Raw genomic sequence first — 12,420 nt, forward strand, 5'->3', positions numbered from 1 at the left:
TCCCTCTCTCTCTTGCTCTGTCCCTCCCTGATCAAAATTAAAATAAATAAACAAGTTAAATAAAAGATTTCTTTTAAAATAAAATATTAGCTTATTCATTTTTGCATCTTCCAATTTTTGCATACATTTAATAAACATTTATTATATATTAATAATAGAATAAACAGTATATGTAGTCATATGAATCAGCGGTAAAAGTAAGCGATGTCCACAGGGCCCTCCAGAAAGCTAAAGAATAAAGGATCTGGAGATAAATATACAATATGCATACTGCCACAGTACTGTACCCTTATAAATAGTTAAAGCAGTAACTTTAATGTTACACATATTTTATCACAATTTAAAAAAAAGCTAAAAAAAAAAAAAAAAAAAAAAAAGCCAGCACTAAGGGATGGGAGAAAATGAAATAACATTAGTCAGCACTAGCACATCCCCCTAACACGGCAACTTTGACAAATATTTTCCTAAATCTGGTGATTAAAAATCAATTCACGTAGAGCATCTCTGCCTCCAACAGAGTTCTTCCAACTAAGAACGCAATGTTTAACCAACTCTCATCATTGCATTAGTGATATTTACAAGACCACCCTTCTCTGTTTCATCTCTAAATTAAAGATGGTTGTCGATAATTCCATCTGATTTGTCTCACTCTGCAAGCATCAGCAATCATTACGCAGCAAAATCTGATGTTCATTTAAAGTCCTTATTTCTTATCTCAAACCTTCAAAAACACTTTAATATTAGAAATGTCTGTCATCTTACCAGCATCTGCTACTTTCTTGACACTAGTTCATAACATCTCTGCAGCACAGAAGATGCAGGAGTTCTCTTTATCTCATTTTCATTTTCTTTTTAATTGCAAGAGCGTGTGTGCACTCACCAGATAAAGACAGAGAGACAGACAGAGAAAGAGGGGGAAAGAACATTCCCCAATAAGATGAGGTCATGCCACAATCCCTTCTCCATTCTGTCGGGCTCTGGGGCTCGCACACACACGGTATGTGTGTTTTTCAAGCTTTCAGGACAGGGACTCAATCATGGCTGGTTCTTTCTCATTTTCAATGAACTGTAAGCTCACAGAACAGGATTAGTCATATAACACGTTCTTGTTATCTGTCCACACATGTATGGCCTGTTTTAATTTAGCTATTATGATGCTACAAGTGCGTATAAATTCACGTTCCAAAACAAAAATCCAGGATCTGGATAAGAAACCGCACTGAACCATATGGCAACCCCCACCCTTTCACGTGAGTTTACCTGAATCCCATGCTTGTTATTGTCTTGCTTTTCTCCTTTTATATAATCTGGCTTTTAGTCTCAGTGCATCTATTTAAAAACGTGTACTTCTTATTTTAGCTGTCTTAAGCCTTTAAAAAAATACCATAGCTTTTTGTTAATTCTCTTCACGGCAACCACTAGACGGTAACAAGTGCATTAACCAGACTCTGTCAGGATCTAACTTACCTAATTAATGTTGAGATATTGTGTAGATGACATAACATTTATTTCATGAAGTCGGGTGCAAGGAAGGTAATAAAAAACAGCACTTTCTAACATTTGGGAATAAGAAGCCATGATACAAATACAAACAGCTTATTTTTATAAGTTCTTTAAAATATTTGCTGTTGGGACCAGCAGATGGTGTAACGGTTACATCACTGGACTCCCATAAGGTTGACTATGGTTCGAGTCCTGGCCCCGGTAGCTTAAAACTCACACTAAGCACATGTGCGTGCATGCCCAAAACTCCTAAAGGAGAATGGAAGAGAAAGGATTGTGGTGTAGACTTCCGGGGGAGGGAGGGGGGGGCTGCTTTCTAGCTTTCTGTCTCTCTAGCAAACACAAGTACCCTATAGCAAAAAATCTCTCTTAAAAAAAGTGCTGTTTACTTCTTTTTTACGACAACACAACTCTTTCATCAACCAACCCTCTTTAACATATGCCTTATTTTTTCCTTAGGTAACCTAGTTCTGCCAGAAGGAAAAAGAGTAACTTTAAGATTCCACCAAAGCTAGAAACTGTTTTTTTTTTTTTTCTAAACATGTACAAAAGGTAGGAAAAAGAACAAGGAATGTCTTTTCAGAAGCATGTTACCGGATTTCCCGCCAAACTCTGCAGGGCATTCAGGAGCGAGAGGGAGCTCGGAGCTGCTTCCTGCTGCTGTCACGGTTCATCTGCTAACTCTATCGTCACCGTGTCCCAGAAATGGGCATAGGCAAGAACAGGGACCTGCCCTGGCTTCCGCTCAGGAATGAATTTAAGCATTTCCAGAGGATGACCACCACCGGTACAGTAGAAGGTAAACAGAATATCGTGACTATGGGGAGGAAGGTCTGGTTTTCCATTCCTGAAAAGAATCGGCCTTTAAAGGATAGAATTAATTTAGTTCTCAGTAGAGAACTCAAGGAACTGCTACAAAGAGCTCATTTTCTTGCCGAAAGTCTGGATGATGCCCCAAAACTTATTAAGCAACCAGAATTAGCTAATCAAGTGGACATGGTTTGGATAGTGGGAGGTAGTTCTGTTTATAAGGAAGTCATGAACCAGCCAGGCCATCTTAAACTGTTCATGACGAGGATCATGTAGGATTTTGAAAGTGATACATTTTTTCCAGAAATTGATTTGGGGAAATACAAACTTCTCCCAGAATACCCAGGTGTTATTTCTGATGTCCAGGAGAAGAAAGGCATTAAGTATAAATTTGAGGGGGACCAGCAGTTACCATAATGGCTATGTCGCTGGACTCCCACATAGTCGACCGCGTCCCGGACCCGGTGGCTTAAAACTCATGCCGGGCGCGTGTGCGTGCGTGCCCAAGATCCCAAGAGGAGAATGGAGGAGAAGGGACTGCGATGTGGCCATCCCCCCAGGGGGTGATTTCTCGCTTTCTGTCTCTCTGTCTCTCTCTGTCTGGCAAGTGCACGTGCCCTATAGCGAAAATCTCTCCAAAAAAAGAAAAAAAGGTATAAATTTGAAGTGTATGAAAAGAATGATTAATGTAAAGGTGTTTTCAAGATGTTTCCTTTGAAAAAGTGTATATTTTTATATTTTAAAAAAAGGCTTTTGTTGACTTCAGACTTATGGATAATAATTTCTAAGCAGTATGCTTTTATTCCCATTAATGTTAAATAGACTATATCAGATACCACTTGTGTCATAACTGTCACAGCTTCTTGCCATAGCTGTCTCGGTACTTCTCCCTGAAAGCTGAGTCCACGGCACCTGCTTAGGGTAGCACATATGAGACGGCCCACAGTGGAGAGTCCCCAGGTAGCATGAGTTGACATGACACCAGGTCCCATAGAGACAGAAGCTAGATAGATTAGTTCTGGAGTAGAAAAGCTGGAACTCAGATTTGAAAAGAAACTTAGATCAAAGTAGGAAGTGAATATTCTGTGTACATCACATTCTAAGTAAAGTTCTGCTCACTGTATCTTACAGAAACTTAGAAGATGGCAGTAGGTGCCTACAGTGGCTGAAAGACTCACTACAGGCAGGCCAGCTTGAAATCTGAAAGTCCAATCCTTTCTCGAATTTATTTTAAAAGAAAGTTATAAATATGTCCAGGAACTAACATAACTTTTTCTAAAAATAGTCCATTATTTGTGGAATTTGTGTGTGTGTGACTAGCAAGTGACCTGGTGGTCAAGGACGCTGGACTCCCACATGGCCAACCATGGTTCAAGTCGTGGACCTGGCTGCTTGCTTTCTCTCTCTCTCTCTCTCTCTCTCTTGCTCTGTCCCTCCCTGATCAAATTAAATAAGTAATTAAATAAAGTTAAAGAAAGTAATTTGAAAAAAAAGTTACCTACTCTTCTTTCAAGAGCACCTTAGAAGCCTTTAGTCCTACTGCCACATAAAACTACTGATCCCCAAATCATCTCCCCAAATTGAACATGTCCCACTCACAGCAATTTTGCATGTTATGCTGCCTACTGGTTTACACATCTGTCTCTTTCCACACCATAAATGCCTTCAAGGTAGGGGCTATATTTTGTCTTCATCTTTGTATCTCTAGATTTCCACCATACTTGGAACATTGTAAATATTTCCTAAACATATCAGTGGATGGATAGAAAACATTAATGCACCTACTTAAATCACATTATTAGGAAACAGTAAGACTGGCATATCTGCTTTTTTAAGGACATAACTTATAATAAGTGGAATTTAAGTATGATAAAACTTAAACTGTATATCATAATTAAGGAGGAAAACTACCATCACCACACATCCAGCAATATGCCTAGGTCTTGAGTTCTGAACACCAAAAGAAGCAGGATTTGGTGAGACAACACTTTCTTATCCCTAAATAGATAAATATTCATGCACCAACCATAAAATGAAGGCTGCCTCTTTGAATGTGGCAAGTGGAGCCAGCAGGTGAAGTGGTGGTTAAGGCCATATGGCCAATTGCTCTTCTAGACCCCCAACGCAACCCCTCAAATCAACCCAGCCCTGGCTTTTCAGACCTGTTTCCCTAAAGATCAAACTCCTTGACAACAGGGCCAGACGCTCAGTCAGCTTGCATCCTTTGTTCATAAAACATATTCCGGGCAGGAGCAGAAGCTCTAAAAGACTACTTTAATACGACACGAGCCAAGGCAATACCAGAGTCACACCTGCCTTCCACTTGCCTAGGTGAGCTCTCCTCTTCGCATGCCACCATCTGCACCTCCTGGTTCTGCAGCCCGAGAAGGAAGGCGATCCTTCCCCTCCACTCCCTGAGCCTGGAAGAGACAGCTGCCCGGCTGCTGGGTGCTAGTGATCAAACTACTCCGTCAGGACATGCCCCACGAAGAGGAGAAAGAAACGTCTTCAGACCAACAGAGACCGGAGGCCTGGGTAAGCGGAGGCGACCGGAGGAACGTAGCGGAGGTGGGCACAGGCAGGCAAGGCCTGCGGTGTGAGATGACTTCGCCGGCGACTCGGCCCGGTCCGGCCGGGCCTCTTCCACGGGAAGCTGGGCCTAAAGCAGCGACCTCGCGTCCTGCGCCGCCCGGGAAGGAGCCCCCGCCCCTGGTCCCCGCTCCCCGCCAGGCGGCCCGCCTGGGGCCTCAGGGACGCCACTTACCCGGCTCGCCCGGCAGACTCTGCCCATGGGCCGTGACGGCAACAACACGGAGCCTGGCTGCACACCGCGGAAACCCGGCGATGGTCAGAGCCCACGGAGGCGCCCACCCACCGCCTACTCTGCAGGGTGCTGCGCGGCGCGGGGTCAGGGCGCGCAGGCCGCCGGGAGAGCGGGTTTGCGCCTGCGCCTGCGTAAGCCCCTGCGCCTGCGCCACGCGCGCCTCGCCGTGCTGCCCCTGTCGGCGGGAGGACCGCACTGCACCCTCCCCTCGGCCGGCGTTCTTTCCTTCTACCAAGCGGTGTCGCCGTGGCGCAAGGTTTCGACGGCCAACACGGTTAGAAGTGCGGAGCAATGACCCCAGATGGGGAGAAGGAGAAATGGTTCAAGACGGCATTATCGAATGCAGAGAGGGGAAGATTCCGTCCCTAACCTCTGGTTCTGATTTATGTAGAACCGTTCATTGTATACAACAAGCTGAAAACAAAAATCGCCACAGGCTAGCTGCTGCAAAAGAATACAAAACAGCATTGGATTAAATGAATTCAGTGTAGACTAAGGGAACAGAGAGATATTAGGGCTCCAGAAAAGAAAGTGAACGTTATAAAGACACACAATTTAAAAGTAATGTAGCTAACAAATGTTGAGAGGGGTAGAGAAAATGAGACTCGGTGTAAAGTGTTTTTACATCTATAATTGGGCGTTACAAGTATTTCAAACTGAGGGCCAGTTAGTGGCCTGGTAAGTGTTAAGTGAGATGGATCCCACATGGCTGACCTCTACATCAGAGTCAGTAACTGAGCGGGTGCACGTGCATGCCCAAAATCTCAAAAAGAGAGAAATGGAGAGGGGATTTCTGTGTGGACAAGCACCCAAAGGGAGTGCTTCCTTCTCTTTTTCTCTACACGCATATACCGTCCGGCAATTATTTTTTCCAGGTTTTTGCCATAGGGCATGTGTGCTCACCAACAAGAGAAGGAAAGTGAGAAATCACCCTTCAGGGGGTATGGCCACGTGAAATCCCTTCTCCTCCATTCTTCTCTCCAGATTTTGGGCACCCACACAGGCACACTGCGTGTTCCTTAAGCTGCCAGTGTAGGGGACTCAAACTGAGAGGTCCGTAGTGTGTGATTCAGTCACCCCAATCACAGCACCACCAGATGGCCCACCTAAAAATGTGTATTTCAAGCTGATAGAGAGATTTAAGTAGACATCTCAGTACATAGAAACTTAACAAGAAAGATAATATAATCAATTAAAACCTGATAATCCAAGGTTGGAAACATGAGAAAAGAGATACAGTAGATAGGTAATAGATAATCTAAAAAAGCAGAGGATTAAGGACATCATATGGTAGTATAGTTATAATGGTAACCCAGAACAAAAATACAAACCTTTCAAGTGATCGAGAAACAAACACACACATACACACAACTACAACAAAACAACATGGTGACATATTTTAATAGTTACAGAATGGAAAACATAACAGGACAGCATGGAGGTAAGACCAAACATCTCGCATGAATAAATGTAAATGACCCAAGCTTATCTATTTAAAAAACTATAACTGGAGCCAGCAGGTAAGAAGTTGGATCTCCCATAGCTGACTGCACAGTTCAAGTCCTGGACCTGATGACTTGAAATGTGTGTGAATGTCCAAAATCCTGAGAGGAGGCCAGAAAAGAAGGGAATGTGGTATAGCAATCCTCTCTCTCTTCCACTCTCTCTGGAGAGTGTATATGCCCTATAGCAAAAATAAATAAATAAATAAATAAAATAACCTAATATTGGAACATAAACCATAACACAACTCTGTATTATACTATATACAAGAAAGTGTGCAAATAAAATTATTTTGGGGACCAGCAGGTGGTATGGTGGCTAAGGGTGCTGGACTCCCACATGGCCGACTGTGGGTCAAGGCCCAGACCCGCTGGCTTGCTTTCTCACTTTCTCTCTCTCTCTCTCTCTCTCACTCTGTCCCTCTCTGGTCAAATTAAAATAAATAAAGATAAATGAAATAATTTTGAAAAATAAAATGATTTTGAAAATACAAGATAGGAAAAGATATACCAGGAGTATGCAGACATAAAGAAATCTGGGATCACAAATAATTTATATGAAGTTGATTTCAGGGCAAAAAGCATTAAATAAGAAGGACATTTTATAATCAGTAGGAGTACAAAACGTAAGGAAGGGAAAAAATAGAAAAATTATGCACCAAATAACATAATCTTATTATTCACATAGCAAGCACTGTAAGTGTGAATAAAACAGACAGAAATAATTGGCACAATCCTTGCCAGATGAAGGGCACAAAAAGTGAGTGAGCATCAAGAACACTTAAAAATATCATTACATAATAGATCTAATATATCCAACTCCATTCCCTGAGGCACAGTTTACATCTTTTCAAGTGTCCTTGCAACATATACAATTGGCCATATTTTAGGCCACTGAGAAAAAACTAATCCTAATGTATTTCATTAAGAAGAACCATATGGGTAATATTCAATCCTAATTTGATAAAACTAAAAGTGAATGACATAACAGAAAATAAAATATCTCTACTCCTAGGAAATTTTTAAATGCTTAAACAATATTTGGATCAAAAAGGAAAACAAAACTAAAATAGCTTAATACCTACAAAAGTGTGAAAATGATCTATCAGAGCTGGCTCTTAGTCAGGTTTTAAGGGAACCAGATCCCACATGCCCAACCACAGTTTGAATCCTAGCCCTGGTGGCTTGACAAGACATGCCAGGCATGTGTACAAGCATGCCCAAAATGCTGAGAGGATGGAGAAATGTGAGCATGCCCAATGAGAGGTGCTTTCTCTCTCTGTGTCGCTTTGTCTTTCTCTGGTGAGCACACATGCCCTCTAGCAACTTTAAAAAAAAAAGAAAAAAAGAAGAAAATGGCCTATTATGACCTGTGACATTTAGCTAAAATAGTACTAAAAGGAAAATTCATACTTTTTTTTTCCATGCCACCAGGTTTGGAAATTACAGTTGTAATTCAAACTACACAATCAGCCATATAGAATCCAGCTGCCTTAATTACCATGCCACTGGCTGGCCCCAAAATTCATATTTTAAATTTTTGTATCCATTAAGAAATTAGGGTAAAATAAATGACTTAAGCACCTGTGCTAGAAGCAGGACATTGAACAAAATAAAATCCTGAAATGGAAGGAAGTAATTGTGAAAGAAAATAGAACAGAATGTTGTTTAAACTGAAAAAGAATGAAGACCAAAGATAAACGATGTCTAGATTGGGTCTCTTCCCACCCCCATCAAAGCACAAGTGGGCATGTAAAGGCCCTGATTCTGAGACACGGTGACCTGGGGACTCTCTCCCTATTTGCTGTCTACCAACCTTCCCTAATCTTTCTAAAGTCTCCACTTTGCGGTCTGTTACACGCAATTCCCCTACTTTCTTTTTGGTGGGAGTTTTTGTTCTCAAATCAGTCACAGACACCTTTAGGATTACAGACCATAGGTGCAGTCCCATCCATTGGGAGTTTTCTAGTTTAATTCTCAGGAGAAAATCTTAACTGCCCTCATCTCCTAGTATTTGAAAATGTCACCCTTAGCACCGTTTTCTGGTGGTAACAAGTATTAATTTTATTTTATAAACAGAGAACCTGAAGTTTAACATGAGACATGGACTCACATGCACGTGCCCAACTCATGCCACATGCTCATGGAGGTTCTGGGTTGTAAACTCAGGGTCTTTCCTATATGGTCCATTTGCATTGCCCCCATGCAACCACCTGCCCTCCCCCATCTTTATTTTAAAAATACGTAAATTTATACAGACATAGTATCTAAAAGATATTTGCCAATGTGGTTTTTCTCTAGGTAGGTGAGATTACAAGGATTCTTTATTTGAATTTTTTGTTTGTATTTTTTTAAATTTTCTAGTAATATACTTGCATTTTTTTCATAATAAAAATCATAAAAAATTATCAATTTTTTTTTGGAGAGATTTTCGCTATAGGGTGCGTGCGCTCTCCAGACAGACAGAGACATAGAGACAGAAAGCGAGAAATCACCCCCCCAAAGGGGATGGTCATGCTGCAATCCCTTCTCCTCCATTCTCCTCTCGGGATCTTGGGCACGCACGCACACGCACCCGGTGTGAGGTTTAAGCCACCGGGTCCGGGATGTGAACCGCAGTCGACTACGTGGGAGTCCAGCGACATAGCCATTACGCTACCTGCTGGTTCCCGGAAATTACCATTTTTTAAAAAAGTTTTTTGCCATAAGGCGCATGCACTCACCAGAGAGAAACAGAGAGAGAAGCAGCAAGAAAGAAAGAAGTTATCCCCCTCTAGGGGACAGCTATGTCCAGATCCCTTCTCCTCCATTCTCCTCCTGGGATTTTGGGCATGCACACACATGCGCCTGGTGTGATTTTTCAAACCACCAGGTCCAGGACTTGACCCAATGGGCCATGAGGGAGTCAAGTGCCTTAACCACCATCCTACCTGCTGGCCCCCAGATGATCAGTTTTTAAAGGCCCGGCTGTGGTATGCAGGCAGCAGATAGCCTGCTACACAACGGTGGAGACCATGTGAGGGGGCGTTGGGTTGGTATCCCAGGCCCACCTTCACGCATTGGGCATTCCCAGGATTCTGGGCTGCAGAGCTAGAGGAGGATCATGGTGTGAAGACCCTGTTAGGGGAGGAGGCAGTCTTTCTCAAACTGGAAATAAACATAAGAAATTTAGAAAATAAAATATGCAGAAATTTCCACAGTTGTAATTCATCTTCTACCAAATGATGTCTGTTCTGCTTGTTTGTCAAGATTTTCATAAAATTTTAAATACCGTTGATTTATTGAAAATGAATCTTTTCAGTAAGAAATGTGCTTTTTTAGAAAAACACGATGTGTGTGCACACTTTATGTCTTTCATGTGAGTATTGTTTAAATGCTATGTGTACATATGTGCACATCTAAAACGGTTAATAAGAAAATAAAATACCTTTCTTTTTTTCCGGCTGTGAGTCTTCTACTCTTCGAGCAGCAAGACTGAGAGCCTTATCTGCAAGGATGTCTCCTTAACGGTCTGTTATCCTTTCCACATGTCCTGTAGTGCAATCCCCAGCATACATGGCAAAAAAAAAAAAAAAAAAAAAAGCAAAAAAAACACCTTGCTCCAACACTTTCCTCAGAGGTACAGCTTTGAGTGGCAACCTTAATGTGGTCCCCAATGTGTGATCCGGTCATCAAAGACAATCATTGACTTACGTGGCATGATCGGGAAATGAGTTTATCTGTGATCTGAGGGTTTCGAGGGATTAGTAACCCTTTCAAGTTACGTTCTCTCTCCGTAGAGCAAAAGGGTTGCCAAGAGCAGTGAGCTCCACCCAGGGGCCTAACGTCCCTAGGAGAGGTACTCCCACCTACAGAGGACCACCATGTGCTAGGGATCCAGACATGAATCACTTCATTTATTCCCAACCACAGATGCCACGATGAGACAGACGAGAGAGGGGTTACAATGCCCACTTTTCAGAACAGGAAAGAGAGGCTCTGAGAGGTTAGGGAATTTGCTAAAGGAGTACAACTAGTAAATGACTGAGCGATGATGAGAACCCAGGTGGGTTAAACCCATGAGGTTAATGTGGATTGTAGCATAGTAAGCTCTTTCGTGAGGAGAGGGTGATTTAACTACCGATAGGACTTCATTTACTGATGACACTAGGAGTATCTCTGGCAGTGTACAGTTTAGTCTCCACAGACTCATTGGAACTCTCCCATTACTCCCACTCTGAGAAATAATGCCAAGTATCAAGCACTTTCTATGTATCATATTCTGAGATGCGTGATTTACACATGTTATCTGATTTATTTCTCCTATCGGTTTGTAAGGTAACTATTACCATGGCCATTTACAAAGGAAGAAATAGCAGCTTAGAGAAGTGACTCACCCCAGGTCAGAAGTACCTGAACCCAGAGCTCCCTAATCCTAAAGCCCATTTCCTTAAACTTTACATTCACCTCCACCAACGCGGCATGGACAGGGCCTGAGCTCACTGTGGCATACTGTCCCTGTGCAGTGAAACATACTGCTCAGTCCAAGGTAACATTTTCATTCCCAACATCCTGGTATGATCTTAAAATGTGGGATGATTCAGGACCAGCAGTTGGCGTAGTGGCTATGTTGCTGGACTCCCATGTAGTTGACCACAGCTTGAGTCCCGGACCCGGTGGCTTAAACTCATGCCAAGATTTTCATGTGCGTGTGTGCCCAAGATCCAGAGAGGAGAATGGAGGAGAAGGGATTGCCACATGGCCATCCCCCATGGGGTGATTTCTTGCTTTCTGTCTCTTTCTCTCTCTCTCTGTCTTTCTGGTGAGCACACATGCCCTATAGCAGAAACCTCTCCAAAAAAAAAAAAAAAAAAAAAAGTGGGATGATTCCTTAGGTTTTAATGAATGTTATTCTAGTTCGTTCTGTTGCTAATAATAGAAAATACCTGAGTCTGGTGATTTATAAAAACAGGTTTATTCAGCTCCTGGTTTGGCAGTCCAAGGTCCAGGGACTGCCTCTTGTGGGGCCTTCTGGCTCCATCACAACATGGTGGAGGGTAGGAGTGTATGCGCCTATGTCCACATGTTTCTGTCTTTCCCCCTCTTCTTATAACCCATCAGGAGTCAATCATGGGGATCTATCCTAATGACCTTAATCCTAATCTCCACCAAAAACCCCACCTTTTGCCACTGTAGTTGGATTAAACTTTCACTTCCTTTTTCTTTCTTTCTTTCTTTTTTTTTTTTTTAGCTTGCTATTGGGCACAAGTGCTTACCAGAGAGAGTGAGAGAGAGAGAGCGAGAAATTACCCACCCTCCACCAAGGAACTGGCCCACACAATCCCTTCTCCATTCTCTTCTCAGGATTTTGGGTATGCATGTGCACGTACCCTGTGTGTTTTTCAAGTAGCTGGGTCTAGGACTCAAAATGCATAATCAGCCAGGTGGGATCTAGCCATCTTAACCACTATGCCATGGGCTGGCCCAATTTTCACTTTCTTAGTCCTATCACAACCAAATCTCAACACATGAATTTTTGTGGAATGTTCACACCATAGGAAATGCCACCTTGGGACTTCTGAGTTCAGTTTTATAGAAACTTCTAGACCACTGTTATAGCTCAGAAATTAAGAACTGTTTTTGGCTTTGAATATCATGGCCAATGTTTAACAAATTCTCCAGTTTCTGTTGTGTATGTGTGTGTGTATGTGTGTGTTTGTTTTGTTTTATTTTGTTTTATTTGTTTTTTTGCCTAAGGATGTGTGCATTTGCCAGAGAGAAAGCACCACCCATGGGTAATGT

General features: G+C 42.3%; 1 protein-coding gene and 1 pseudogene across 3 annotated transcripts in view; one reads left to right on the forward strand and one right to left on the reverse strand.

Moving 5' to 3' along the window:
- Positions 1-5,253, reverse strand: part of RBM17 (RNA binding motif protein 17) — a 32,557-nt gene extending 27,304 nt beyond the window's left edge. The window contains exon 1 of one of the 3 annotated variants that reach the window (XM_006150057.3): positions 5,078-5,253. The gene's annotated coding sequence lies outside the window, so the exon portion shown is untranslated. Of the gene's footprint in view, positions 1-4,625; positions 4,981-5,077 lie in introns of those variants that run through there. The other 2 variants (XM_014588414.2, XM_014588415.2) reach the window with 2 other exon arrangements.
- On the forward strand, positions 1,909-3,000 carry LOC102501661 (dihydrofolate reductase-like; annotated as a pseudogene).
- Positions 5,254-12,420: the final 7,167 nt, after the last annotated feature.

This window comes from Tupaia chinensis, unplaced genomic scaffold (genome assembly GCF_000334495.1).
Source record: "Tupaia chinensis unplaced genomic scaffold, TupChi_1.0 Scaffold000275_1, whole genome shotgun sequence".
Taxonomy (NCBI): domain Eukaryota; kingdom Metazoa; phylum Chordata; class Mammalia; order Scandentia; family Tupaiidae; genus Tupaia; species Tupaia belangeri.